Genomic DNA, 5164 nt, shown 5'->3' with positions numbered 1-5164 from the left:
CCATAGTGCCATCTTTCTCTTAAAATGACATTAGTTATGCTTTCTTCAAGATCGAGATCATCTAAGACCTATGTCTGATCCCGTCCAATAGCAGGTTTAGTGAGCACCACAGACCAATCCACCTACTTTGATAGCATAAAATCGTTCGGGGATTTTAATGTAAAAACACCTGCGCAGAGCTTGGAGAGCAGAGCACTCGGGTGCAATGGGTTGATTGATTCCATAGTAGGTTTCTGAGTTCATCAGGTGTGCTCGTGCCTGAAATGCTTTTCACAAGAAGCTAGTCAGAAAAAGGGGCACGCAGCTACGCGATTCTAACTGCTCTTGGTTTTGTAACTCACTGCTCTTGGTTTTCTACGTGGGAGTTGGTCCGGATAACATATCTTAACGAGGTATATAAAAGGGAGAAGGTCAATGAAATGGGGTCCTTATAGGTATCTGCCCATGTTCAATCACTGAAGTAATGAATCTAAACAAGAAAATGAAGTAGAAGTGAAAAGCTTTTCTAATATATTTTTATATCTCTTTGCTCAGTTTTCCCCTTTAATGTCCCTCTCCATTATTATTCATAGTAATGTGGTCCTCGCTGAGCTTTATGATTTCCATTGTCATTCTTCCCTCTCCTCTCTGATTGCTTTTCATCGTCTCTTTGCGTTTACCCTATTTTCGTGACTCTCCTCTCTTTCTTCTCCCCGTACCATTATTTTGATCGTTTCTGAATCTTGAGATTGCTTCAATGCATGTGATCCCTCTCCTCAGCCTTCCCCTCCTAAATCTTAGAATCCTAATGCCGCAGGTGCTATGTCGGAAATCCATTTTTTTTATCCTCTGCCCCAAGGAAAATCAAAGAAGAAGAAAGCCCTGGTATTCTCTACTTGAACTCAGGAAGATTCAGATACCAAAAGCAATAGGAATGGGAAAGCGGAGCGGGCAATAGGTTTATGACTGAGCACTAGAGCCTGGAATAGCAGGAATGAAGGTTGGGAAATATGCCATGCAGAATTCCAATAAGTTGGCACTGCTTTCCCTTTCCATATGAAAAAGGGAGAGGAAAAGCATGGGTGGACCAAGCGTTTTAATCGGAATCTAGTGATGGAGAAAGAAGAAAGAATGGGAAGAAAGCAGCCATGGGCAAGCTTTAATTAATAGAAATAAGTAGGAGTTACAGCCTTTAAATTCGAGTGAAACGAGCCTTTGACGTAGTCACAAATTCGACTGCCCTTTCACTATTATTATTATTTCGAGTCATAGCGGAAGGAGTGCCAAAGCCCATTTTAGTAGAAAGCTGCTGCCCTTTTCTAGTAATGTGGAGTGACATAATCAATCGAATTCGACTGATTGGTTCCCTTTATTAGTCAATTGCTTTTGACGTATCAGGTGGGAATGGGAGAGCCTTTTTTCTTTCCGCAATGGAATCGACTTAAGCTCGACCTTTTCTTTCATTTCCTATCATAGGGATATAAAAATAAATCCAATTGCGTTTTTCTTAGTTTAGAATATCAAAAGACATCCCACAACCCGGTCTTAGGTTCAGAGTCGCTTTGTGGGAACTTCAAGAGAGAGAAGAGAGATCATAGCTTAATATCAAAGGTCAGGTATACCTGCCTACGTTCGGCATACACATTCACTAGTTCCATTCAGAACCTTTCTCTAGATGGAATCCTGATTCGACTTTCAAATGCAAGAGCAAGAATGCCGTGAGGGAGCCCTATCTAAAAAATGCAAGGCCAGATCCCACTTTCTTTAATCGAGCGGGCAAGGGATCGCAAACATCTTTTCTTTTCAGAGAAAAGGTTTTCAAAAGATATCCCGAAGGGGTCAGAGAAAAGGTTTTCGAGCGGGTAAGGAGTGACAGCTCTATTCAATAAGCTGGCTCTTTAAGGGAAGATAGGGCATCTCCTAAAATGTGGAAGTTTGGTGCTTTAGAGATAGGGCCGGCACGCTTTGCTGGAAAGCAATAAGTCAACAAAACAAGGTAGGTCTACCCCCTAATAAAGGTTTCACTTGACGACCCTGTATCCATTCTCGATTAAAGCACGGAGAGTTAGGTTTATTATCTCCAGTTTGATGCTATCTTCTCCATGACTTGGTTCTTATGGATCTCCTCCAGGTCCTAGGCATCTTGTCTCTAGCTCTGCTCTCTATCGATAGTAAAATCAGTACTTTGTCTTTGCCTATCTCTATCCATTCCTTCAACACTGATGGACTCGGAGTGGCATAACCCCTTTAATAAGAAGCATAAGACCTAAAGCGAGGAGATAGAATCGAAAGAATGATAGCAAGTTCTTTGAAAGTGGGAAGAAAGCCAAGGATACGGTGGTGTGTAGGGTCTTTCAAATCAATCAGGAAAGCGTGAGCTGAGAAGGAACACGGCTTTCCGCACCTTGACAAGTGGATCTACCAAGAATAGCTTTTTCAGCCGTTACTTATTATATAATAGCTCGATCCGCTCACGCATGTGATTGATTTCTCCCCTCTCTTTCGAAAATCTTCCATTCGAACAGGAAGATTCCCTTCTCGCTGTGTATCCAGAACCTGAGGATGATGAGGATCTATAAAGGTTCTTTGATCGAGCTCTCGCTTTGGCTTCTTTTGTTGCCGAAGACCAGGACCCGTCTTATTTGCTGAAAACCTGTCTGTTTAGGGACTCTTTCCTTTCAATGGACATACTTGCCTAGAACTGATTCTACCTTGAGAGCGCTTCCCTCTTTTCTGATTCCTTCCCTTTGACCACCGAAAATACAACTTCTAATAGCCATTTCTATTTTATAGATGTTTCAAACAAGTGATTTTACACTTTGATCCTTCCTGTCTTTCCCCGATAGAGGAGTTTGACCCTTCCACTTTTGCCTTTGCCCTTTGTACTTCTTCCCGCAATTGAGATCCCTGTTAAGGAAGAATATCTCGCTTGTGCTTTTTTTGCGAGGAAATCGCTCTACTTTTTCCAGCGATGAGTGATTGAGTAAGGTCTAATTCAATCTGTGTTATGACCTACCTTTTTTGATTAAAGTAAATGAGAGCTTTACTTCTTCTTTTCAAACACTAAGATTTGAGCTCGTCCTCGGGTCAGATTCGGATTCTTTTCTCTCTTTTGAAATTCCATAGATATAGATGTCTCGACTGCCGAATCCGAATCCTTAGAACAACTCGATTCCGTTGATTCACTGTCCATTTGTCCTTCAACCGGATTAATGGTCAACGACTTTGACAGCCTTTCCTTCACACAAGGTTTTTAATCCATCTCCCCCGCTTAGGGCAGTAAGGGGAAGTAGCGATATTCTAATCCCTTCGTGGGGAATCAACGAAGGCAGCCGCTCCAGCAGCTTTAGTACTTAAGTTAATGCCCCAGCCCTTATCCCGCGATGAGAAGGTAGATGCGGTAAGCCAACTCCTATCCTTCTTGCGGAAAGGGCATTCAATGCCATCTTCATTCCCTTCCTTGCTTCGAGGAGCAGGTCGAATAGTCAAAGAAGGGGATGTCTAATTCCAGGAATAGAGTAGCATTCTCAAGCACTACCCTCCATTTTTTCAGTCCATATAAAACAGTCAATCTACCAGCAGCAGAGGCTGCAGATACATGTCCACCACCCGTTTATCTACTACCATAAGCGGGAGCAGTTGTAGGTAAAGAGTGTTGTGAGGGCTTTTATTTGTGCGTTAAGGGCAGTTTCTGTTATAGCACTAGAAATCTGTGTCGTTAGTCGAATGCTCGGAATGAAAGAATGACTATTTCCTTGCTGGAACATAATGACAACCGCAGGAATTCGGAATAAGACATGTTAAGTTTCTCCTCTTTCTGTCTAATGACTACTACGACATGCCTAAACTATAATATTCCTATGGAGTGCTGCCCATAGATTACGGAACACTTGGCATATGTTGATTGAGTCCCGGGTATAGCTCCCTCACTCGCTCTACTTTGAATCATGAATTAGCGTATGAAAAGCGGCGATCTTTCTCTATTTCTTCCTCTTCCACCAAAACAAACAAGTTGTTTTCGGGCGTCAGGCAAACTTAGTTCTTCGTTCCTCCGGTAATTGGATTGATATATAAGGATTGGGGTTGTCACCCGTATGCTTCTTATCTTTGGCTTCGAACAAGGGGAGTCCTTTCAAGCTTCATCAAATCCATGGCACAAGGTCTGTTTTTCATTATATAATCGAGCAAGAATCGGATTGTGAATTAGGATTGTATGCAAGAAGGGATTCGGAAACAGGAAAGCGAGTCAAGTAATCCGAATACGTAGCCACTCTCATTCTAATGCTTATATCCAGAACTAGTTCACTGAACAAAGGGACAGAACTACTGACTAAACTGTAGCGAGCTAATACCTAAACTTGAACTCTGAAATAGCACTCATTCATTCAATTATTTGAAGCTAAGGTGCGGGAAAAGAATACATAGGGTTAGATATGAACTAGTTGACTGTTCGATTGAGGGACTATGATGCATTTTACTCATGTTTTTATTCCATTCCAGGATTCATTCATATTCGACCATAACGAGACTCAATAACGAAACTAGGGCCCTTGCTTTCCCAACTGGAGCAGGAAACTTCCAACCAAATAGGAGGGACCCGGAAGAAGAGATAAATGACAACTATCTCTAGAGAATTGAAAAGAGGTGTCCGAACTATGTTATTGAATCGGCCATGAAAACCTAAAATGAAGGAATAGGGGGTCTGGGATAAGCATGTATTGGAGGTGGGTTTCCCAATAAGTCAATAGCTATCCTTCGCTATCTAGGGCTAGCTCACTCTATGAGATAAGTTTCATGTATGGTTCGAAGCAGTTAACTCCCTTTTAAGGAGCGATCGATCAGCCCCGACCATGACCGGTCTAGAATCTCTCTCATTGAGCTTCTCTTTTGCGCCTGCTTTCTTCTTGATTTATTGCAGCAGCTAGTCTCCCTTTTCCAAATTCGATTATAAGTGAAGTGAGTTATGTTTCAAGAAATTCCATCCATTTCATCGCCCAGAATAATACCCAGTCCTGCCAATCTCTACGACAATCTCTGGTTTAGTTTAGTTGATCTTTTTCTATTATGAAAAGCAAGGAAACACTAGTAATGGTGGAAACAGAACTTAGAAATCTAAGGCTGAAGGCTAGTTTCATTAACGAGTCTCACCTATTTCTTACTTCCCCTACCATCCCTACCTACATCA

This window comes from Triticum dicoccoides, chromosome 5A (assembly GCF_002162155.2).
Source record: "Triticum dicoccoides isolate Atlit2015 ecotype Zavitan chromosome 5A, WEW_v2.0, whole genome shotgun sequence".
NCBI classification, from domain to species: Eukaryota; Viridiplantae; Streptophyta; class Magnoliopsida; order Poales; family Poaceae; genus Triticum; species Triticum dicoccoides.
This window is presented reverse-complemented; position numbering follows the sequence as displayed.